This window comes from Lynx rufus, unplaced genomic scaffold, assembly GCF_022079265.1.
Source record: "Lynx rufus isolate CCGP_SWC_20201006 ecotype Redwood Valley unplaced genomic scaffold, mLynRuf1.p SCAF_6, whole genome shotgun sequence".
Taxonomy (NCBI): Eukaryota; Metazoa; Chordata; class Mammalia; order Carnivora; family Felidae; genus Lynx; species Lynx rufus.
In genome coordinates, this window is record NW_025814878.1 from 17486728 (window position 1) to 17513891 (window position 27164).

Here is a 27164-nt window from a genome sequence, read left to right on the forward strand (position 1 = left end):
AAACCATTACACTTTAGAAGAACACAGGAAGTGTGTTACGGTGGTCAAGGGACCAGAAGAGATAGAGGCACACAAGAACTTTGCATACCCCAGGGCACAAATGTTCTGGATGCATAGCATTTCTAGGCCCTGTTGTCATCTAATTCTTGGATGTCAGAGGGAGTTCCCTAGCATTATGACCAAACTTATTACTCACAAGATCAGGCTCTGTAAGCAGGTCATACATCTGTGAACATCTGGAACTGCTTGTGAATGTCATTCTCACTTTGGATGGGAATCTTCTTTGTATGGAGAATGCATTGCTCTCATCTTGGAACATTCATTAGGTGCTCAGTCGGTGCTTGTTAAGTCAATCACTGTGAAGGTTGAATGCAGAGCTTTGAAGTCTTCTTCCAGCCCCGTGCTTGCCCCTCCTCTAAGGTTGAGCTTTCTTTCTTCCCAAACAAATACAGAGGCCTTTTATGACAGGGCTGTTTCCTGCAAAAATGTGTAGAAACCAAGTGTGAAATTGATGCTTTAGTTGGCAAGCTAATATTTCACATTATCATGAGGCCAGTGTTCTTTATATTCCAAAGTCAATCTGTATCTATATATGCTATCACCTGAACTGTGAAAAACAAGTAGAACATGTATTGGGCAGCATCTAGCACGTTCATTGCAATCTGTTCTAGGTACATCAAAGGCATATGTGCAAGCAGTTGATATGGACAAGTCAGAACCACTAGCTCTTCTGTCATTGATCAGAGGTTGGGGGTGGGGAGCCAGTCGGTGACAAAGCACTTCAGACCTCTTGGGAGATATCAATAGAATGAGACATGCCATCTATAAAATATAATTATATAGCTCCCAGTGGTGTTGTTTTGAAAGACAATAACCCATTTAATATTTTGAAATGGATTGCCCAGACAGCATTCTTTGGAACATCTTGCACTTTTCTTGACCTCGGTCTCTAAGGTCTTCCAGCTTTAAGAATTTTCTCTAATTCTTTGGACTTCCCGAGGAAGACAACAAAAACTTTTCATTGTTGAAATGGGGATTTGCTCGGAATTTTAGATTGCTGATGTAAAAAATTTAACCGAGTAAAATGGATGAAACTTGTTCTTTATTGGTCACATCTTATCCCACCATTTCTTTACACAATGTCATATTCGAAGCATAACATGAATCCAATTACAGTGGGCTACTCGTTTTTTCTCTTTTTCTTTTTAAGAGGTGGGGGAAGAGGCAGAGAGAGAGAGAGAGAGACAGAGAGAGAAATAGAGAATCCCAAGCAGGCTCTGCACTGTGAGCTGTCAACGTAGACCCTCACTTGGGGCTTGATCCCATGAACTGTGAGCTCATGACCTGAGCCAAAATTAAGAGTCGGTTGCTCAGCCAACTGAGCTACCCAGGTGCCCCTCCAGTGGACTACCTCTTAACCTGTATCTTTTTTTTTTCTTGGAAATGTAGAAATGTACTATGATTACTCCAGCTACACCACTTTACAAACACTTCACAGTTACTTGGTGCATGCTCATAAATCATTTGAGAAACAGAAATTAAATGCACTAGGAATGTGAAGTAACCTAGAATAGAGCTTTAGTTAAAAGGCCTGGGTCAAACCCTTGGAATGAACAGCTCTTTAATCATGGGAGGTGGTTCCTTAAATGATCTAATTGTGGTTTCTTCACTTATATAGTTTCAGAAAATTACCTGTCTTATCTATTTCACAGGATTAACAGAAACATGGAATAAAATTGGATATAACATGATACATATAGATACATGTGTATATATGTATGTGTGTGTGTATATATGGATATGTATGTGTGTGTGTCCTTTACTCACATTGGCCAGGCAACAGTTTCAGATTCCTCCAGGAATTTTATACAAGTAATTTTTATACCACTAATGTATTAGTAGTAAAGTAGACAAAGAGTAATACTAACAATAAATAATAGCAATTTTTGTGACACTTCCTTTGTACTTTGTGCCCACATTACCTTCTTTAACCCTTGCAACTGTACATTTGAGGAAACTGATGGTAGGGGAGACTCCTTTGCTTGTCACACGGCCAGGAAGTACAGCAGAGATTCAAACTTGGATCTGACTGGGGACAAAGTCCATGTTCTGTGCATTCCTGGGTCCTTCTTTTGCTGTCTGGCTGGCAGAGTCAGGGAAGCCAGCAGGGAAATAAAGAACAGAAGTGAGAAGCTCAGTTTTAAGAATAAATTAATATCTCGGGATGTCTGGGTGTCTCATCCAGTTAAACGTCCAACTCTTGGTTTTAGCTCGGGTCATAATCTCAATGGTTTGTGAGTTCAAGCCCTGCACTGGCAGTGGCAGCATGAAGCCTGAATGGGATTCTCTCTCTCTCTCTCTCTCTCTCTCTCTCTCTCTCTCTCTCTTCTCTCTGCTTCTCCCCTTCTCATGCATGTTCACTGTGCTGTCTTTCAAAAGAGAGAAATAAACTTAAAAAATTAAACTAAATTAATATCACAATATAAAAACCTGCATGAATAGGTAATGAAGAAAGGATTTCTTCCCCACATCATTGAAGAGCATATTGTAGGTGATTTATAATCTTCAAATTCCAAGATCTGTGTATCTGATACACAGCAGTGGAGACTTTTCAGAACCTGAGCCACTTAAATAACAGGAAAAACCCAATGGGGAAAAGCTTGGGAGGAGGAAGTGTCCCATTCTTTCCCATCATCCCCGTCAAGCAAGAAGGTAGGTAGAGTCTAATGCCTTCTTCAGAGCACTCATCCTTACTCTGGGCAAAAAATTGCAAGATTTTAGAGGGACGTTAAACAAATTACTGTCCCAAGGGCATCACGCTATTGCATTTATTCAAACAGGTCAGCAAATAGAAATTTTGTCTGGACAATAGCACATATTGAAATTTGTAATAGAAATTTAACCTCAGTGGAAACCATGGAATAGATAAAATAACATCAGCTGATGGTCTTGTTAAATGAGACCATTGTAAGGTAACAATCAAGAACAAAATTAATGAATTTTTCCATGACTTTATTTAAGAAGAAATTGAGTGTGAGGCATGAAATGGTACAAATGCCCACTTTTTTGGCATGAGTTTCAGAATAATACCAGTAACAGTCAGACTTTGTGTTAGATTTCAAATTAATTTTTCCATGTAAATTTAATTTTATATGAAGAGAGTTTCTTTTTTTTCCTTGTGCAGTTTGAAAGAGACTGAATTTTAAAATGGGTTCCAAGGAGAATGGTAAAACCCTCAAGATGAGGGATTTGGCATAAGCATGTGCTTAGGACTAATGTTGGTTTTCTCATCCACTGGAAAACATATTTTGAAGCATTTGGTTTGGTGTGGTTTGGTTTTTCATATCTTGTTATAAAATAGTGTAGGGTCCTGAGCTGTAAGCATATATAGATTATCATTATCAAATGAAAACTGTATTTTTCTTTTATAATAATGTTTTTGATTCTACTATATATATTTATATCATCTATATATTCTGAAATAATAATGCCTGTTCATAAATATGACCCCTTTTCTTATGTTTTCTCCCCTCTGTGTCTCTTTACACACACACACACACACACACACACACACACACACACAGACTCAGGTAGATCATTACCTAAGAATGGATAGAGCATGACAAACCTCTGGCCAGAGCTTCTTAAAAATGATCTGGAGAGGGGGTAGCTCACTGATATATTATGACCTTGCTATAATTTTTTTTTACTTATCAGAGTTTCTATAGCACTCAAAGATTTGGGGGTGGCAAAAGACACTGTCAGGGGTATACAGAATGAAATTTGGTGTGAGAAGATCCACATTTACTCATGCATTGTGCAGGCACTAGTCCATTGGTGCTGGTTAGAACTCTGGCCCTGAGAAAAAAGTAAAAAAAAAAATGCTTAAGGAGTTGTAGCCATGGGGTGACTTGAAATCCCCCAATCATCTATTTTGTTTCTTTCCAGATGGTCTAAGGTGGGGATCACTGACTCAAGTATCTAGAGGGGACTCTGCAGGTGAAATTCAGCCCCAAACTAGCCTAATAGAGCAGTGACAGATTTGACAATACTTCAAATGAGTAGTTCCATTTCTTTAGATTAAGAAAAAGAAGGAAAAACACAAATACCATATGATTTCACTCACATGAAGAAATGAAGAAACAAACAAATTAAAAGCAGACTAAGACTTTTAAATACAGAGAACAAACTGATAGTAGCCAGAAAGAAGGGTGTTGGGGGATGAGCAAAATGGGGAAGGGGAGACAGCCTTCCAGTTTAGTCTTGGGACTAAAAGGCACAGCATTGGAAATATACCCAATGGTATTGTAATAGTGTTGTATGCTGACAGATGGTAACTATGCTTGTTGTGAGCACAGCATAATCTATGGACTTGTGGAATCACTATGTTGTGCCCCTGAAACTAATGTAACATGGTTTGTCAATTATACTCAAATAAAACATATTTTCAAATAACTGAAATTCTGTTTTATAATGTGAAAGCTCCCAAACTTAAAATCTTGGCTCTGTATTTGCGCTAATTGCATAGATTATCAAAACTACGTTATTAGGCATTATTGGCTTTTGCCTCAATGTACTGTCTCTGAAGTGCTTGATCCCAGATCTTACTATATAGATAAAGAAAATGAGGGGGATTAGGTAGCATGGTGAAGAGGGTGTGTTTATTATTCATTCCTTCATTATACATTTATGGAGAACATACTGTATTCTAAGTCCCAGTTTTATTCACTGTGTATACATTTGTGAATAAGATGAACTTTCTGCCTTCATAGTTTATATTCTTGCGAACAGGAGTGGGGAGATTGTTAAAAAAATGTTAAGTTGGAAAGAAATGCCATGAGGAGGACAGATCCATAGCTGTGAGTGGTATGAGAGACTGTTCATATCTCACAGAAAGGACAATGAATCCCATGGAAGTTAGACAACTGCTCAAAGGCATGGCAAGTTCCTGGGAGAAGCCACGTGAGAACCCTGGGCTGTCTTTATGGGCTTGCAAACAGTGTGATTTGATACTGTGCTGTCACTGTACAGAAATTCTTAATCATTTATCCTTGAACTTATTTGTAGAAGTGCATTGGAACCTTGGAGCAGGCACCATTCTTTGCCACTTCATTTGCACATTGCACGTGGAGCCCGTAAACACAGAGTCCTGGTGGACCCACGATGCATGGAGTTTAAGACTCAAAGCAGGTACAAGGTAAACATGTTAGGTCTATGACTGAGTAACTGGGGATGGGGGAGATGGGGGTCTTGACAGCCCCAAGAGACTACACTTTTCTTTCCAATGAGAGCTTGCTTTGGACACAGAGAAGTCAATGATGCACTGTCTAGATGACCCAGAAGAAACGACAAAGATGGGGAAACTCATAGCTCATTTTCCTTTTAATCTTTCTTTACCCCTCACTACACTGAGGTAGAGAATGTTGGTAGGATGTGTGTGCATTAATAATTGAAATAAATACAGGGGCGCCTGGGTGGCTCAGTCGGTTGACCGTCCGACTTCGGCTCAGGTCACGATCTCGCGGTTCATGAGTTCAAGCCCCACTTCAGGCTCTGTGCTGACAGCTCAGGGCCTGGAGCCTGCTTCCGATTCTGTGCCTCCCTCTCTCTCTGCCCTCCCCCCCCCTCTCAAAAATAAAGATAAAAAAAATAAATACAGTTGAGTTCAATCCCAATGAAACTGTTTCCACTGTCTGGTAAGAATAAGATACCTGGGACGCCTGGGTGGCTCAGTCGGTTGAGTGTCCGACTTCAGCTCAGGTCATGATCTCAGGGTCTGTGAGTTCAAGCCCCGCGTTGGGCTCTGTGCTGACAGCTCAGAGCCTGGAGGCTGCTTCAGATTCTGTGTCTCTCTCTCTGTCTGCCCCTCCCCAGCTCATGCTCTGTCTCTCTCTGTCTCAAAAATAAATAAAACATTAAAAAAAAGAATAAGATACTTATGCACATAAAAACTATGAAATATGAATTGTGTAGTCTCAAGGATTTTTGCATATGAATTACATGCTCTTATATTTGCATTTAAAAGTATCAGTGCACTGTATAGAGCCAAATGGTACAATTCATGCTAATAATTAAAATTTTAATTTTTTCTTTATTTAGCGTAATATTAAATAAAAATAAAAATGCCATGATGTAAAAGAAAGGAAATAGCTTTATATTTTAGTACCCTCAATGAATCTCTTGTCCTGCTTTTTCATTTTGCATTCGGCCTTGCAAATTATGTAATTGGCCCTCCTAGGCCTCGTTTAGAATCTGTTCTCCTAACTTCTGTCATAAGAATACAAGACCTCACTATGCCCTAGTTTGTTTTCAATTTTAATGGTCATGATCATAAGTCTTCAAGAAGGAAACAAGTCTTCCTTATTTAAATGGTTTTCACTTTATACAAGAGTTATCACAACCATGATTTCATAGTAGATATTAATGCATCCAAACTTGCCCCTCTTTGTCTGTTCTGGCTTTTTAATTCATTAGTGCCCTTCTCATAAGACAAATGAGGTAGTGCAAAATGACAAGCATCACATACAACAATTTGTGCCAATTACTGCTTTTTTGGTTTGATCCTTGAAACCTGGTTATCTGACATTGAAACAAAAGACCAGTTGTCTCCACTGGAAATAAATGATGAGGATATAGGGTGCACTTTTCCAGAGAGAGGGGCTTTTCACATAGCACACTGTCATTATTTGGGGAGAATCATTCTGAAGAGATCATATTTGCTCTTTTTTCTTCTCATTTTCAAAGCTTTTAACATATAAACTTGAAAAGATTTTGACAGGCATTTATATCTGTGAGGAGGTTGCGCTTGAACCTGGATACAATTCAGTACTTTAAAAAGCTTAAAGCATGAGCCCTGTGTATTATTAGTTTGCTGTCACAATAAACCTCCACAAACTGAGTGGCTTAACAGAAAATTATCTCTGAGTTGCAGAAACTAGAAGTCGTAAGATCAAGGGGTCAGTAGAGTTGGTTCCTTCCGAGAGCCGTGAGACGGATCTGTTCTGTTCCTTTTCCTAAGCTTTCAGTGGTTTGCTGACAATCTTTGGCATTTCTTTGGGTGTAGAAGCATCCCTGGTCTCTGCTTTCATGTTCATGTGGCATTCTCCCTGTGTATGTGTGCGTCTCCAAACTTGCGCTTTTTGTAAGGATGCCAGTCATACTGGATTAGGGCTTCATGACCCCATTTTAACTTGGTTACCTCCGTCAAGACCTTATGTGCAAACAAGGTCACTTTCTGAGGCACTAGGGTTGAGACTTCAACACGTGCATTTGAAGGGACATAATTCAATCATAACACTGATATCTATGCAAATATTGAACCTGGTCAGGACAAGTAACCAAAATCTGTGTCTAGTCTCCATTTGGCTCCTATTTGACATTTAATTCTGCAGTGCAGGCTGAATCATATAGGACTCATGGGGCTGACATCAGTGTGTGCTCCTGGTGAGGGAGACCAGCAGAAAGGTGTGTCCCCTCCACTCCAAGACATCAGTAGTACCAGACAACCATGCCAAGCACGGTTCATGGATGAGAAGAACAGTAAAAATGAGGTCTTTGCATAATCAGCAGTCACAGTTACAGTTTGTTTCTTTGGCATGTAACAAGGACTTAGTCACGGGTGATTTTATTTTTCAAGGTCTGACTGAACTCATGATTATCTTGCTTGTGTTAATTGTTTAAGTTTCCTAGTGGTTCGTGCTCCCACGTGTACGAGAGGGCATATTTGAAAAGAGTCAGAAAGACTTGAAAATATTAGAGAAGTGTGTCCTCGTGAGAAGAGTAGAACTGATGGATAGGTAAATGTCATGGCTACCTTGGGGCTTGGTTTGGATATCTGATAGAACACCTGACAATGCCTGAGACATGTTGGAAATCCAGGAACTTTTTGTTGAAGAAATCAATAAAATTAATGAGTGGGGTTATGTTTCCTTATATACTCTTTCCAACTTTTTACTTCCTCACCTTTTTTCTCTGGAGTCTTGGATCATAAAAATGGAGGAAAGGATACTTTATGTTTAGTTCCTGGTCCAGTCATCTCCGAACACTTTTACCCTCGGCTCACATGCTTTTAATAAAGAAGGTTGATTCCTACAATGCACAGCCAAATTTACTAGATTTGGAATGTCTAATTTTATCCTATCATCAGAAATTCCTTGGGAATAGAGCCAGTGATTATGCAGATATGTGTTTGTGATCAGTTGTGGCTGAGACTGATGACTTTCTTTCTATCCCATTGTTTGCCTATTAACCTTCTTTGCTGACTTTGCATTGTAAAACAGGTTCTTCCTCGAACCCTGCTTTTCAATATCCATTCCATACTGAAGAAGGAAGTCAGCAATGGAAGGAAGTCTTTTTCAATTTAAATTCGACTGGTGAAAGGGATATATATAGTTTAAAGGCTTTTAGTATGCTAATAACCTTACTTAGCCTAAATGGAAGAACTGCTCACAATTTTTTTATTCATTCATTCACATGTATATTTGTATACTTAATTTAATATAGCCACCTAAGGGGTGCCTGGGTGGCTCAGTCGGTTGAGCGACTTTGGCTCAGGTCGTGATCTCACAGTCTGTGAGTTCGAGCCCCGCATCGGGCTCTGTGCTGACAGCTTGGAACCTGGAGCCTGCTTCAGATTCTGTGTCTCCCTCTCTCTCTGTCCCTCCCTTGCTCGTGCTCTGTCTCTGTCTCAAAAATAAATAAAAACATTAAGAAAAAAATTTTAATATAACCACCTAAATATAAATATTTTTTATGCTCTTATAGGTGAAGGCTAGACACAAAGATGAATAAGACAAAGATATAGTTTTCTGGGTTGGCAGGATATCCAGGCAGAAATATTTTCAGGAAGTTGGAAATATGGGTCTGAAGCTCAGGAAAAAATATTTGAGAGTCAGTTCTTTTAAGGTAATAACTACAGCCATAGAAATAAATGAAATTTCCAGGAAAAGAGAGAAGAGAGAAAAGATGAGAAAGGAGACAAGAGGTAAATCATGATGTATGGCGTAGAGAAGCAGACTTCTTCTTCCAGATGATCCCTGCCTTGGGACATGGGTATCCCTCACTGGAATATAAACAAAATTGATGCAGTTGAAGTAAACTCAGTCATGATCTTTTGTAAATTTGTAAATCCATGAGAAACTTCTACCACTTTCCGTGATTGACATTCTCATACCCTTAACTGGTTATAGCTTGAGCACCAGGGTTAAAAATAATGGCTAAAATTTGTGTAGCACTTTCTCTATACCTGGCATTCTAGTGAACCATATTTATGTGTGGTATCTTACTGAATCCTCACAATAATGCTATAAAGTGAATGTCATAACTATCTCCATTTTACATACAAGGTAACTGAAGAATGGTAAAATTAAGCAATTTGTCTCACATCTATTAACTGAAAAATGACAGAGTAGGGATTCACATGTGATGGATTCGATGTGAGAACTTATGCTCTTAGCCATTTTACCAGACTGCCTCCCATGACTGTATTCTTCTGGAGGGTGAGTCCCATTCACTTTTCTAATCTCCTATCTCAGACATTACAGAAACCAGAAAACAGTTTAAAAGATAAGTCAACTGTTCAATAACAATGCCCCATATTTTAATTTGAAAGAGGCCAACTGAAAATTTTTGAATATAAGGAAGGTCCTTAGGAAGCAAGCATTGACCTTTGGGTAAACTAGCCTTCAGATCTAGAGAAAAGACAGTTTAAATAACATATTAAGTTAGTAGGTTAGATTTTTTAAAATGTGCTCATGTTATCTTGTCCTTCCCATATCAATAGCAGCTCCCCTAGATCTCTTTCTCATTAAAATTTCCAACTTCATCCATGTTCCCATCACTCTTACTATACACTTACAGGTCCTTTTTTATGGGAAATGTAGGCTGCCAGTATATACAGTTATCTACTTTCCTCATACTCACCTGAGATCTTATCTAGAGGTTTACCTATCCTTCTGACTTTCCTGCTTTTTTCAACGAAGAAATTTGACCTTCATTTTCAAAGCCTGCTCTTGATATAAATTGCATATAAGCCTAAGATACCTTTTTATAAAATATTTTTTAATGTTTATTTATTTATTTTTGAGACAGAGAGCCCACAAGTAGGGGAGGGGCAGAGAGAGGGACACAGAATGTGAAGCAGGCTCCAGGCTCTGCACTATCAGTGCGTAGCCCAATGCGGGGCTTGAACTCATGAACCATGAGATCGTGACCTGGGCAGAAGTCGGATGCTTAACCAACTGAGCCACCCAGGTGCCCCACTATCATACCTTTTTAAATTAAGATGATAAAAGCAATGATAAAGTGTCAATTCACTGGAAGTTTGAAAGGAGATTCCGTGACTTTGTTGAAGTTGCCATATTCATGTTTATCTCCTCACCGTAGGATCTGGCATATAGTAAATATCCAATGAATACTTTCTGAAACAAACTGGAATGAGACGGAGGATAGATTTCTAGTTCGGGGTATTGTCCAAAGAGGAAAGATGGAGTAGTACAGCCAGAAACTCTTGGCACGCCAAAGAATGTTGGTGATCCCAGGTCTCAGAAGGGGAAGGAGACAGAGGTAGTCACAGGAAATCACTGCTTCTTCCTTTAAGTTCAGTCTCTAGCAGGTGTTGAGATCTATGAGTTCTTCATGGATGCTGACAACTTGCCTCTGTTCTTGTTCAGATTTATTTTTATTTTTGAGTACCTTTAGAGATTCTAAGATGCTATCATCCTTATGGTAAAAGGAAAGGTAAAAAAAATAATTAATGCATCTTAATCATTTCAAGCATCTCATAAGAGCTCTTCAATTTTCAAACTTGCATAAATATTTAGTACTTTGACATATATCACAGCACTTGACATATTTTGCACATTCTGGGGAAATAGTGAGCCATGATAGTTTGTTGATGAGCTCAAGAAAAAGTGTGTTTCTGAAAAGCAAACCATGCCAGTATTCTGGCAAACCAGAAACCATTGTTCTGTAGTATAACCAAGCAGCTGAGTGATGTAATTAGATTTTCTCAGCACCCAACATGCAGATGTAAGAACCAAACAGATGGCTCAGTTGACCCAAGAGAGGAGGGTTGCTAGGTTTAGTGGGGTGTGGCACAGGAGGGTTCTGGTAAGAATTCAGAGAGAAAGGTTGGTTCATGCTGGACAGGGAGTTGAACGAATGAGAAGAGCCAGTATGGAAAGATCAGAGGACTGAAGTGTAACACGATTAAAGAGGAGATTTGATGAGAAAGGGGAGTGGATTGAAGATCAGGATTAGAATGTCCTAGTCTCAGAGTTCAATATTTTGAAAGAAAAGAGTTCAGAAAATAAATCAAGGGCAAATGTAGCCATGCATTTTTTGATAAGATAGAATTATCAGTGTCACTTGTAACGCTTATTTGAACTCTCCTTGAGATTCCCTTCTGCACCATGGTTAAAGTTAAAGGATGAAAGTAACCTATGGAGACAGGCTTCTCTCTGACTCCTGTCCATTTCAAGCCATCCTATGCAGGATGCTTACAAGCAACAGGAAAAGAGGCTTTCCTAGACTCAGCCCTCAGATTCTCAAGGAACCTCTTATAAGAATATGGGCTCTGGACTGACTGCTGTCAGTTAGACCACACTTGTCAGTCTTAGTCTCTTCTCTCTGGACCATGCTGATCTTGGAAGATGCCAACTGACCTGTGCCCTTGGAATCTGGGACATCTTTAGTCTTTCTTCTAACTCTTGGATGTTGAACCCAATCTCTATTTAGAAACATCCTATCTACTTTCCTCATCTTTATTTTGGCCTTAACTCTTCTCTCTGAACTTTAGGTATTTTTGCTCCCCTTCCTACATTAGGTGACTTGACTATGCTTTCCTCCCCTTATAGAGGACATTAGGCCTGCTTTTTTTGATCTATTCCATTTTGTTGTTTTTTCTAGACCTATTTAACATCTCTCAGGGATCCACTTCCAAAAGTATCTGCTCTTTCTACTCTGAGTTTGACTCTAAAAAATGAGTCCACACTTAGAATATTTTAACTCATTTTATGTATTATTACATCAGACAGGTCTGAAGGAAAATATCTTTCTAAATTTATAGCAAAAAGTCACCACTTAAACAGGTGGGGTAAATTTTGTAGAGCATAAAGGTCTTTTCATGTGTCCTCAAATCATGATAGATGAAACTCTATGTTTTGGGAAGTAAACCACATATGCTTCTCCCTCAGTTTTTTCAGAGCAAGAACAGACTAGCCTAGACAAAGAATTAGTCTGGCAAATAATTTGTATCCAATACAGTAGATCAGAATGTCTAATAAGGAAGTTCATGGATGATTTTTTTCCCTTGAAAATTACTGCTTAATCCTGTTGACCTTTGTTGGGACACTTGGATGAAACATCTCAAGCAGTGGGAAATCTCTTGTAGTCATTTTAACATGTGCTCTCCCCTCTAATAGGATGCTTATGTATATCAAACTGGGGACCAAGAGTACTGTGCCCTCAGAGACAATGATTTTGGGACAAAGCCTGAGACCCCCAGCAGGCACTTAAAATCCCAGTTTCCAGCTCTTATCTATGTCTTAAGAGACAGCTAATTTAGTGAAGTGAGAAGCATTTTGTTCTCTAAGCAAAAAGCTTCAGGGCATGGAGGTTTGGGAATCTGTGAGGTTATTTTGCATATTCAGAATTAGTTGCTTTTACTTTCACAGCAATTAATTTTTTATTCTGTTATAGTGTGGTTGTTTTGAAGATTTTGTCTTTTTCTAAAGCCTTTTTTTCTAACTGTCGTTGTTAGGTTCTGATTTAAAATTGTTTTTATTCCCAACCAAATGAAAGCCTTTGATTCTTTAACTTTTCTCATGCCACTGGAAAAAATTCTTCAGATCTATATACATTTTGCCAAACTCCACATCAGTATTTCTTCATATAGACATATCTATTGGTGACTAGTTTTCAAGAGACTCTCTTGTCCATTCATCAGAAAAATGCAATGTCTTCTGGGTGTTGCCCCTCTGTTGTACTAGGAAGTGCTAGAACTGAGGTTGCTTCTGACCTTCTTTCATGGTTTAAAGTCTACAGTTCATTCACAATACATATCTCCAATTCGGCATAAGGGGTAGCACTTACATAGATGTATTATTTCTTTGGATCAATTTTAATCAAAACGTCTGACAAAATGTTAGCCCCTACAGATCTCTAAAATAAAGTATTCTCCACAAAGTGAACTCTGGAAACATGGCTGGGAAATTAATTCCTGGCAAAGTAATTTGATAGTATGGGAAATAATGTCTTTTTTTTTTTTTGAAATTCACTATATGTAGTAATAAAGTAAAGTCTCTGAAAAGTCCCACAACAATGAAATCTCTGTGACATTGTTAATCCCATGTTTCTCAAACTTGTTTAAAGATGTGATGCCCCATTTCTTTTCTTTTACATAACACCTATTCACCCTGGATCAAACTCAATCATGACAGAGCAATGGAACCTCTGTAGAACTGGCTTTATTGAGTTGTCCTTTGGCTTTCGTCCATGTGTGTACACAGAGGGGTGTACTGGGATATTGTCAGGGTAAGTTCTTTAATGAATTAATCAAGACTGCTATTGATGTTCAGTATGGTCCTATTTTCACTTCATAAAAACCTGACATAAATTTTTCCCATGTCTCAGTATCAGGAAAATTATGACTTTGGGGGTACCAAACATGTGTTTATTCTACGGATACCATATATATTTTGTCCCTTTTTGCACTGGCAGATAAAAAGCTCAAATTTTGAGCCACTTGGTATGGGAGTCCCAACATGAAGTTTATTTACTAACCTCTTTCCTGGCTTACTTTAATTTTCCCTCAACTTTTTTTTTCCCTTAATACCCTCACTTATTTGGCTATTATCAAGTTGTCTTATTCTAGTGTATGTATTTATAAATTGATGTGCATTTCTATTGTAAGAGGGAGGCATACAAAACATCATTGTTTAACATTTCCATTAAATATTTGCATAAGTGAATGAGATACTCAGGCTGACCAAACTCAACATAATTGTTAGGCAACATACTTGCTATTTTGAGGACCATCACATTCAGAAAAGTATCAATCCTAAACATTTTATAGTTTTAGCTTTTACATTTAAAACAATGATTCAGGAGTGCCTGGGTGGCTCAGTCAGTTAAACGTCTGACTTCAGCTCAGGTCATGATCTCCCAGTTTGTGGGTTTGAGCCCCATTTTAGGCTCTACACTGGCAACACAGAGCCTGCTTGGGATTCTCTGTCTCTTCCTTTCTCTCTGCCCCTGCCCTGCTCATACTTTCTCTCTCCCAAAATAAATAAATAAACTTAAAAAAAAAACCCAACTATGATTCATTTCAAACTAGTTTTTGCATTTAGCGTGACATAGAGATGGTTCCCCATCTTTCCATAAGGTATCCAATTGTTCCAGTACAGTTTGTTGAAAAGATTTTCTTTCCAATTAAATTATACTCACACCTATTATGAGCTGAATGGTGACCCCCAACAATATCAGATTCTACATCACAGAAACTAAATATTACATTTCTGTGCTAAAGTTTTTACAGATGTGATTAAGTTAAGGCTCTTGAGATAAGGAGATTATCCTGCATTATCTGGGTGGTCTCTAACTGCCATTGTATGTGTCCTGCTAAGAAAGAGGGAGAGGAAGATTGGACACGTTCAGGAAGCAAAAGGAGATGTGATGATGCAGGCAGAGAGAGAGAGAGAGAGAGAGAGAGAGAGAGAGATTTGAAGCTGGCTTTGAATGTGGAAGAAGAGAGCATAGGCCAAGAGAGTATATTTCCAGAACATGGAAGAGGTGGGGAGTGAGTCCCTTCCTACAAAGTTTTGAGAGTGGCCCTACGGACACTTGATTTCAGCCCAGTGAAACTAATGTTGGACTCTTGGTGTCTAGAAATACGAGAAGAGTTAAAGACATGGAACACGTTTGGCTATGGTATAAATCAGGAAGAAATAAAGCCTAGAACAAAGGAAGTCTCTTCTCTCTCACCACAGGGTAGAAACCAAAAGAGCCTCTGGAGTTGGGGGAAGTATTTGGGGAGGGAGTCAGCAGCAGTACCAACCCAGATGGTACCTGGGTTCTATGGGAACTAACATCTCATTCTCTGTGCCTCCACCAGGATGGGAAGAGGTAAGGCAATGCAAACCACAGACAATATGGTGTTGAGAGTCTGAAAGCGGAAAAGGCTTGTGCTCCACTCTCTGTTTTGGAATATGAGAGCCCCAGAAGCCGGCATAGTGTGGGCATGGTCAGGTAGCCATGGTCCGGGAAGATTTCTGGGTAAGTGGGCTCTAGAGAAAGTGTGATGGAGTTTCAGGGAAAGCAGCTCTGATAGTTTCTGAGCACCTAAGGAAGATGCAGGGGAGTGCAGAGAGAACCGATTGACTAAAGGTGAAGTTTGAGATAAAAAGCTGAAAAAGGCAAGCGCTCTCATCTGGAGGCAATGACGAAATTCATTGTCTTTTATGATGGATGTTAGCACAACTTTCAAAAGGCCAGTGAGGTTAGACCAACTTCAGTGGGTAGCAGCTGACCATACCAAAGGCCAGAGATTATAGGGATGAGGTATCTCCAACCAAGGCTCAGGGGCATTGTTGAGCACCTCCCTGATTCCAGGGAGCAGATGAACCTCCCTGGGAACTTGGGTCAACTTTGGGCTTAATAATAGAGAAAGGAAAAGGGAAGACAGTGTCTAAGTATTAGAGAGTGATTGAGATGAGAATTTGATTTAAAAGATTACTGGATTTTTCTAGATTTATTAAAATTGAATAGAATAATTTTTCCACTCTGTGGATATTGGAACCTTCAGAAAAAAGTTTAATTTCGGGGCATCTGGGTGGCTCAGTTGGATAAGCGTCCAACTTCAGCTTGGGTCACGATCTCACAGTTTGTGGGTTCAAGCCCCGCGTCAGGCTCTGTGCTGACAGCTCGGAGCCTGGAGCCTGCTTCAGATTCTGTGTCTCCCTCTCTCTCTGCCCCTACCCCACTCATGTTCTGTCTGTCTCTCTCTCTCAAAATAAATAAATGAACATTAAAAAAATTTTTAATAAAAAAAGTTGAATTTCAATAAAGGAAATAAATAATAAAGTTATTATTTATATACTTATAGGCAATATATATATTATATATTCAGGCAATTCAAATATTAACATGTAAATATTGATACTGCCACATATATGCCATTATTAATTTATATTACCACAGTAATTATCTAGCATCTCCATGTAATAGTTAATGAATACTAGGCTCAGTGAGGTCAGTGAATTGTCCAAGTACACATATAAAAAGATTGAATTAAAATCCTGGTCTAACTTTAAATCCATATCCTTTCCAGTGCTAACACATGCTTCCAAGGGGGAAACCGTTGTCAAAAACCTATTAACACCATTGACTGATTTTTTTCCTCATCATTATGGGTCATATTCCAGCTTCTTTTCATGCTTGGTAATTGTTTATTGGATGCTAGACTTTGTGAATTTTATCTTATTTACATAAATTTTTGAATTTATATAAATATTTCTAAATTTTGTTCTGGCACAAAATTATTTGGAAATAGTTTTATACTTTTGAAGGTTACTTTTCAGCTTTATGACTTGGATCAGAACACCCTTAGTTTAGAGCTAATTTTGTCCAACTATTGAGGCAATGGCTTTTGTGTTCTCTACTCAATGTCCTGTGAATTACAAGGCTTTTCCCCTCACTGGAATGAACACAAACTATTTGCAGCTCTGTGTGAGTTCCACAGATTATTCCCTATAATACTTCAGGGAGTTTTTTTTCTCCAGCGTTAGGTCGTTTCCTTACAGTTCACAGCTACAGATTCACACAGAATGCTCTAGGATTTCTGGAGTTCTCTTTGTGTGCAACTCTACCTTCTCTTATTATCTGTCCTACAAACTCAACCTGCCTTGGTCTCTTCAGACTTTGAACACAATATCCTCAACTCAGGGAGATTTATGGGCTCCATTTGGGTTCCCCTCTCTCTCTCTCTCTCTCTCTTTTTTTTTTTTTTGGCTTTTAAAAATCCTTACATTATAATTTAACCAGAACTTTTATAATACCACCACAATCAACTAGGTAAATTCTAATGTTCTGGTAATCAACACATTAAGAAACAGATAATAAATCTGAAACTTAGGAAATTAAATACATGAAAATTGACCATATTTTTTTTAATGTTTATTTATTTTTGACAGAGAGAGAGACAGAGCATGAGCAGGGGAGGGGCAGAGACAGAGGGAGACACAGAATCCGAAGCAGGCTCCAGGCTTTGAACTGACAGCACAGAGCCCGATGCGGGGCTCGAACTCACAGACTGTGAGATCATGACCTGAGCCAAAGTCAGACGCTCAACTGACTGAGCCACCCAGTTGCCCTGAATAATGACCATAGTTTAAAGTAGGAGTATAACAGTACAAGTTGCTAAACAACTATCACCACTGATGCCTTTCCTTGGAATATCTTATTTTCAAATTACCATGGGCAGGGGCATCTGGGTGGCTCAGTCAGTTAAGTGTCCGACTTCAACTCAGGTCATGATCTCTTGGTTCACGGGCTTAGACCCTGCATCGGGCTCTGGGCTGACAGCTCGGAGCCTAGATAGACCCTGATTCAGATTCTGTGTCTCCTTCTCTCTCTGACCTTCCCCCATTCACTCTCTGTCTCTCTCAAAAATAAACAAACATTAAAAAAATTTTTTTAAGTAAATAAAATTACCATGAGGTGCATTGAAGGAACAAGTATTGTTAAAATGTCTATTCTACCCAAAACAATCTACACATTTAATGCAATCCCTATAATAATACCAACGACATTTTTCACAGAACTAAAGTAATCCTAAACTTTGTATGGAACTACAAAAGACTCTGAAGAGCCAAAGCAACCTGGAAAAGCAAAGCAAAGGTGGAAACAACATAATTCCAGGCTTCAAGTTATATTACAAAGCTGTAGTGATTAAAACACTATGGTACTGGCACAATAATAGACACATAGATCAATGGAACAGAATAGAAAACCCAGAAATAAACCCATAACTTTATGGTCAGTTAATCTTCAACAAAACAGGAAAGAATACCCAATGTAAAAAGACAGTCTACTCAGGGCTCCTGGGTGGCTCAGTTGGTTAAGCGTCTCAGCTCAGGTCATGATCTCAAGGTTGGTGGGTTCCAGCCCCACGTCAGGCTCTGTGCTGACAGCTCAGAGCCTGGGGTCTGCTTTGGATTCTGTGTTTCCCTTTCTCTCTACTCCCCCACCCCCTGCCTCCACCTGCACTCTGTCTCTGTCACTAAAGTAAATAAACATTTAAAAAAAAAAAGTCTATTCAATAAATGATGTTGGGAAAACTGGACAGCAATGTGCAAAAGAATGAAACTGAATCACTTTCTTGATCATACACAAAAATAAATTCAAACAGATTACATACCTAAATGTAAGACTGAAACCATAACAATCCTAAAAGAGAACACGGGCAGTGACTTTTTTGACATCAGTCATAGCAGCTTTTTTCTAGATATGTCTTCTGAAGCAAGGGAAACAAAAGCAAAAATAAACTATTGGGACTAGATAAAAACAAAAAGCTTCTGCACAGCAAAGGAAATAATCAACAAAACTAAAAGGCAATGTATGCAAGGTGGGGATGATGTTTACAAATGACATATCTGATAAAGGGTTAGTATCTAAAGTATATTAAGAACTTATACAACTCAACACTCAAAAAACAAATAATACAATGAAGAAATGGGCAGAAGACATGAACAGACATTTCTCCAAAGAAGACAACAGACACATGAAAAGATGTTTATCTTCACTTACCATCAGGGAAATGCAAATCAAAACTACAATAGGATATTACTTCACATTTGTCAGAATGGCTAATATCAACACCACAAGAAACAGCAAGTGTTGGTGAGGATGTGGAGAAAAAGCACTTACGCACTGTGGATGGGAGTGCAAACTGGTGTCGCCACTGTGTAAAACAGTCTGGAGGTTCCTCAAGAAGTTAAAAATAGAACCACCCTATGTTCTAGCAATAGCACTACTGGATATTTACCCAAAGAATACAAAAATGCTAATTCAAAGGGATACTTGCACCCCTATGTTTATAGCAGGGTTATTTACAATAGCCAAGTTATGGCAATAGTCCAAGTGTCCATCCATTGATAAATGGATGAAGAAGATGTAGTATAAACACACACACACACACACACACACACACACACACACAGACACATAGGAATATTATCCATCCATGAAAAAGAATGAAATCTTGGAGCCCCTGGGTGGCTCAGTCAGTTAAGTGTCTGGCTCTTGATTTCAGCTCAGGTTGTAACCACATGGTTTTGGGGATCAAGCCCCATGCTGGGCTTGCACTGACAGAGCTCAAAATAAATTAAAAAAAACATTTTTAAAAAAAGAATGAAATTTTCCCATTTGCAATGACATGAATGGAGGTAGAGAGTATAATGCTAAGCAAAATAAGTCAGTCAGAGAAAGACAAATACCATATGATATTGCTCATATGTGACGATGCATGAGGAACAAGAAACAAATGAGCAAAGGGGAGAAAAGAGAGCGGGCGTGAGAGAGACAAATCAAGAATAGGCTCTTAATTATAGAGAACAAACTGATGGTTACCAGAGGGGAAGTGTGTGGGGGATGGGTTAAATAGGTGATGGGGATTAAGGAGTGCACTTGTGACGAACACTGGGTGATGTTTGGAATTGTTGAATCACTATATCGTGTACCTGAAACTAATATAACCTTGTATCTTAACTAATTGTAATTAAAATGAAAACTTAAGCCAAAAAAAATTATGACGAGGACGAGCAAGGTGGGTAGAATAGACACAGCTGAAAAACAAATGCAGTGATGTGCCCTAGCAGAAAGAGGGAATGCATTTTGTAATCCACAGCATCACATTTGTGGCTCTAAGCAATTCCCAGGAAATACTTGAGTGTTCTTCCGAATATGTTAACTTTAAAATTTAAACTCAGTAATAGCAGTTTCACTCATAAAGTTAATAGCTGACAATAGCAAATTAGAAGAACCTTAAGATAAGTCTCTTTAACTGGGTAGGATTTACATCATCCATCTGAACCAACACACTTCACCATCCTTAGAGCCAAAGCAATGTGGATATTGGCCTATTTTAATAATTTTCTAGTTCAGACGAAGTCTACCATGACCTAGAAACTCTCCCCCAACAGTGAGCTGAGTCATTGGCAAGGCTCACCTTGTTTATTTCTTTTCTCTTAGGAATTATATTCTGCACTGACTGATACTTAATATTTGAGAACCATGACTTTATAGATTTTGTCCTTTTTAAAAGTCTTTCAGTCGTGAAGATAGATCTGGTTCCTGTTACTCCATTCGGGCTAGAAAGAGAAATAAGTTTAGCTTTATTTAATCTCATCTATGTACCTTTTACTGGTGTTTGCCTTGACATAAACAAGTTAAGATCAGTTACATGTAAATTAGGTTCGGTCTCATCTCCTTGACTCATGCTCTTAAATCTCAAGTGTACTTAACTCTGTCATTATTATTAGGCTCCATATTCCATCATACAGCTCTGGCACTGTTCTGTCCAGTATGATAGCCACCTCTCAGATGTGGCTCTTGAGAACTTTCAGTGTGGCTAGTCCAAATTGAGACGGCCTGTAAGTATAACACACACATACACACACTGGATTTCAAATATTTATTTCAAAAAAGTAAGTTATCTCCTAAATATTTTTTTATATTTATTACATTTTGAAATGAATGTATTTTATGCATGATTTTATTAGTTACTTTTTGCTTCAAAAAATGTGTTAAATGAGTGTACCAGAAGATTAAAAACCACATATGTGGCTTGCATTATGTTTCTATTGGATGGTGCTTTCCTGAACACTTTCAAATGAATCTGTAAACATCTGTTCTCAATCCTAGAACAGTCACTGTCATTGGCATTTAAAGATCAGGAGATGTGTGACCGTGCAAGTGGGGAGAAACCTAAATAGATGAGCTGAGATGTAATCCCATTTCTCTAGAAAGATGCCTGCAGTGGCTTTTGCAAAACCTTGTCACTTTTCCCTAGGCTCTGATTGGCTTTTTTTTTTTTTTTTTTTTGACACTTGGCAGATGATCTTTTTGTAGTCCTGAATTTTCCGGTTTCAACTTAAATGTTCTTCTAAGATAGTGGTTCTCAAAGGGTGGCCTTTAGTTGCAGCAGCATCAGAATTACCTGGGAATTTGCTAGAGACACAAATTATACTGTATTAGGGATGCAAACATGGTGCAGGTGGAGCTGAGCGATCAGTTTGAACAAGCACTCCCTATTATTCCAATGCATGCTCATGCTTGAAAGCCACCACTGCAAGAGCTCAGATTTAACTACTGAACACATCGGTTGCTTTAGAGATCACAAGCCTGCTTCCTTGTTGACTCCCTTACTTCTATTAACCTGTACTCTTGTTACCAAGGTGCAAAACATCAGCGTCCTCTTTGACTCATCCTTCTTTCTCAATCCCCACATTCCATAAATCATCAAATCCTGCCGTGACCGACTTGCAAGTGCCTTCCTTGGACTGACTATACCCTCATTCAGTGTTTCCAAATGTTTTGTTTCCTCTCTTTTCGCTTCCATTTCCACTATACTCTGGCCAAATTGAAGTACTTTTTCTGCCATGCTCTACTTTGATCAAGTTCTTGCCGCTGATTAGAAAGTGTTCCTTACCCTCAAGAACCTACCCCATATCCAACTCCCAGGGGTCTACTCTACATTTAAAGGTAGAGTTCAAAAGTCACTTCTGGGATAGGTACAGTCTTCAATCTGCAGTAATTTCCCTCTTCCAAGTTAAGCAAAGTCTCTACCTTTTTTGACCTTTAATTTTATTTCTACCCTTTATTGTTCTACCGTGTTCTTTTTTAATATTAGTGCATTTGTTTTACCCTTCTAGTAAATTTAAGTTTTTTGAGGGAAGGATTCACAACTGATTTATCTTGGTATCCCTTAAGAACTAGGAAGTGGGGAGCTAATAATTCTCATGTATACTCCAGTCCTAGGGCTTTTGCACTTTTTATTCCAAGTGCCTCAATATTCTTCCCCCAGTCTCCTCATGGCTCCCTCGCTCACTTGCTTTAAGTCTCTTCTTAAGTATCACCTCTCAAGGAAAACTTCTTCTCTTTCTCATCCTCTTGCATTGGTTTATATTGCTTCATGCCACAGTACCAGGCATATATACGTATATGAATCGTCTCTCTTTTTGATCAGCGCTGTATTTCAAGTACCTTGAATTAAAATTATTTGTTGACTATGAACGTATGAATCAATGAATGTATCTAACTCCCAGGCCTCAGTCACTGCACCTGTAAAGTCTGGCTGATTATACTTATCTGTGAGAGGTTTGGGAGAATAATGAGGTGACAGAAATATATCATAGAACAGCATCTGACACATTGCAGCACGTCGTAACTGATAACAATTATCATTACCATTAATTATTTCATGAGTATATATTGTTTTGGGGTTCCTGCCCTATTAGAATGTGAGTTTTCTAGGTGCAGTGACTTTGGATACTTCATCTTTGCACATCAGAAAGAGGTACTGAGTCATTACTGAATGCGTGACCTTAGCACATTGTCTGGACTGCAGTTTCCTCACTTGTGAAACAAGAGGATTAAAATCTCCCGAGTCTGGGGCGCCTGGGTGGCTCAGTCGGTTGGGCAGCCGACTTCGGCTCAGGTCACGATCTCATGGTCCGTGAGTTCGAGCCCCGTGTCCGGCTCTGGGCTGATGGCTCAGAGCCTGGAGCCTTCTTCCGATTCTGTGTCTCCCTCTTTCTCTGCCCCTCCCCCGTTCATGCTCTGTCTCTCTCTGTCTCAAAAATAAATAAACGTTAAAAAAAATTAAAAAAAAATAAATAAAATAAAATCTCCCGAGTCTCTTCAGACAGTGCCTTTTCACTAAACAACTTGTTAAAAATCCCACGGCCTGATAGTTTGGGGGGCAGAGTAAGAGCATACAATTTTTTTTCTTACTTCAAATCTTTACAGTGTCCTCAGTGAGAAACAAACAATTGCCTCTTGGATTTGATGTTTACCAAATTCCCTAAATATCATCTTTTTTTCTATATAAAAATGCATATATAATTTTTTCTGTTTCCCCATTGAACTCAGTTCTTTCTGTCTTTCTGGATCCCACCGCTAATGTATTCTTGTGATAAATGAACCAACTTTTAATAAATTACTGAAATCTTGCTGTCGTTTGGTGTGGATTTGCTGTACAATGTTTCTGAGAAATTATATGACATTCATGGCTCATTACAGCATTTGAAAATAGGTGTTCTGAGTGTGATAACAATAACAGGTGTTTGCAGAGCTGGGCTAGTAATCTGTCCTTGCTCCATCTAAATCTCTGCACATCTCTTGGAGCAAGCATATGCTCCTCTGCTATAATTTTAGTGAACTTTCTGCTGGCTCCTACAGATCCTACGGTCTGTCTGGCTGACTAATGATATATTCCCTTTTTTCTTGAGCCATCCGATGATTTCATCACATAAATAGCAGCTTGGTTTCTTTCCTTGAATACTTGGAATGCTACCTTTTATTTGGATGGCTACAGACATCAGTAGAATGGGATCTGAGTCATAATTTATTTGACCTATTTGAGGGCAGAAAAACAGAGGCACATTTCTGATGAGAAGGACGTTTGCTTCTAGGAAAATAAGTTATTCTAAAACGGGCCACAAAGTTGTCATTGCTTCAGACTGACACAGTGGGTCAAGGCAGTAACCTCAAATGCACATATGGGTCAGGCTAGCAGTGGAAAACTAGTGAAGAGGGCTGAGTGGAGGAAATGGCGAGATGTGGGAGTGTCATCTAAAAAGGGCATCAATGTTTGGGTTTGGGCAATTTCTGCCATGCTGAACCATAAGGACCCAACACTTTTTTGCAAGTGTTGCCAACTCTTCTGATTTTTCAATAGAAAGTATAAAGCCAGGTCTTAATATACATTTTTTCTGATTTTTAAAGACTGATGATGAATTAGGTCAGAAACAACAATAATACTAAAATGCTAAACAAAATATGTCTGTACAAATGTTATTTGCAATCTCTGGTCTGACATCCCACAGTTTGGGCTTCTTAAAATAAAATTGTCAAAAAGGGTATTATCACTTTCTCTTAAGGATTCATGGAGAAAGACATCTCTCAGAGCAAATGCTATGATAGAATGCTCACTGAAGATCTTAACTATTTCCTTTAGACTCTAAAAGGCAATAACACTAGCATCCATTGCTTACTATGCACAAGAGAGTACGGGAGATACAAAGCTGTCTAAGATAACACCTTTCCATTTCCTCAAGGAAGTAATTGTTTAGTCAGGAGAAACAGACAGTATACTTTCCTCCCATAAATGCTATTCTTCCAAATCATGACAAGTGTAAATGCCATGGAAACGTTTTTATCAACTACAAAAATTTCTAGAAATTCAGAGAGCAGTATAGAATGTAAATATGAGGCTGTGTTGATCAGAGTAGACCTTATGAAAAAGAGAGCACGGATTAGATGTGGGTAAGAGGAAGGGAGGGGAAAATTCCAAACAGGGAGCCAAGCTGCAAAGATGGGTTTGCATACGACATTATTTGTGATTAAATGAGAAAACTTGTCTATTGGGAGTTAAATAAGGTTTATATTGAGGAGTAGGGGGTGAAATTTTACATTTGAAATCTAGCAAAACCACACAACCCACATAACTTTGGAAAACTTCAGCTATAGGCCAAGATATTTGGGCTGTCCAGTCCTGGCTATGAAGGTAGACGTATTAGTCTATCTCAGGCTATTCCCTCTTAATACTTCAATGAGTTAATTCTTTTTGTTTTGATTCTGTGCTCACCAAGCACAGATTCTCACTTGACATTCTTATGACTTTGTGAGGTTGGACTAAGACATAATACCACAGATACTTTTGGTCCAACTGTTTTGACCCAGCTGATTTTGCTCTTTGTTCTAAAGAGATCGAGAGATGATAGATAGATGGATAGATAGATAGATAGATAGATAGATAATATTTGTTATTATATATATATTTTTATCTTCATGATATATATTATATGTATAATAAACTGTATACAATACATATATATTGTATATACTGCATATGTATTGTGTATATTGTGTATATATACATATATTGTGTATACTGTGTATATATAGTGTATATTGTGTATGTACATATATATTGTGTATATATGTATATATTGTGTATATTGTATATATATTATATACATTCACGTATGTACACAGTTGATTTTACATATACATACAAATATACACATGCATACATATATAAAGTTAATGATATATATTTATATGTGTGTGTATATATATATTTAATGATACAGATATTAACACATTTAATAATAAACTTTTGCCAAATATTATTTTCCAGATAGAAAACATTAAGCTAACTTAGTTTATTGTTCATTTCCCTCTAAGGAGCAATTAAGCCATTTTGAACTCTTTTTCCATTTTCATCTTATTAAAATTATTTTCAGTGGGATTAATAAATTTTACCATGGATTTGATTCAATCACCTTTGAAATCCACATTTAGTTTTATGAAGTATAAGTTCTTCCATTAGAATTTTCTCTCTTGTGGTCATTTCTCTAAGTCTGATTTTCTGGAGCCAAAGTTACTGCTATAACTTTTGTTAAGATATTTCCTTTTTCTACAAACATTTTGACAATAACAAAATTTATAGCCTGGTCTAGCTACTTATATTTTTATTTTGTTATTTCCATTAAACATGTTTCTGAATTGATAATATTCTCTATGAATTGAATAAGAGACTATTAGCTTGTGTTTATTTCTTAGTAATCCTATGACATGGTGGTGAGCAATTTTTTCCACACATCTCATGATTAGAAGTTTTTAGAATTTAAAAATTCTATTATTGATCAATTTATTCTCTGCACTTTTGATTACATTGTATATACCATGTACTCACTGTCATATATAGTGAGTGGAACAAAGAATAAACAGGGTCAGAGCAACGGGATTGAAAGGTACCACTTTATGTCCAGCCACCTTAGTGGCTTGAGTTTATTTATTCAACACGTATTTATTAAGAACTGACTATGTGTCAGACATACTACTTTGCAAACATAGCAATGAGAACGAGAATGTTCTCATGGGACATGTGCTCATGGAACTCACAATCCAGTGGGGGAGACAATCCAGTGATAAGTTACCATCATGTATGATTATATATGTATGATTAATAGTATGATAAGAAAAATGCTGGATGTCACGAGAGTGCAAAATCTAAACTAACCTGACAGTCAGGGAGGTACCTCTAAAAAAATGATATTTATGCTGAGGCTTGGAGGATGAACAATAGTTTGCTCAATGCAAAGGAAGGGGAATGTGGTGGGACAAACAGCATTCCAGAAAGTTCTGTCATAAGGCATAGAGTGGGAGGGGAGTGTGTCAGGAGATGAGGTAGGAGAGAGAGGGAGAGATCAGGTCATACGGAACTTTGTAAGCTATTTCAGAGTCTGAAGTTAATCTAAAACAGACTGGGAATCTAGTTACATATTTCAAGAAGAAACATGACATGATGGACTCTGAGAACAGTGTGGAGAATGAGTTAAAGGGCACAAAGTTGGGAGCAGAGAAGCCAGTATTGACAGCTGTTGTGAGGGTGGGAAATGATGTTGGCTTGGTTGGGATAGTGGTAGTGACAACGGAGCAACATAGATACATTTGAATATTTGGTAGGTAAAATTGATTGGGCAATTGATCAGATAAGATGCGGTAGGAATGGGTTGGTGAAGGAGGGAAGAGGTCAAGAGCTGACTTCCAGGTGTTCAGCTTACACAACCAAAGAGTGGAGTGATTTGCTAATGTGGAAATCTCTAGAAATACCTGGTTTGGAGAATAATATAATATGTTCAGATTTAGAGATGCTTGGTTTCACGTTTCCATGAGATATCCAAGGCACATGTTCAGGAGATAGTTGGAAATAAGTCTGTGGAACTTTTGAGGGAGAATTAGAATGGAGATGTTGAGAGTCATCAGCACATGGCTGGTACTTAAAGCTATGGGCATGAGCAGTCATTGGAGTAGGGAAGGCAGTGGGCCTATGGCAAAACTCTGAGGATCACCAGTACCTGAAGGACAGGTTGAAATAG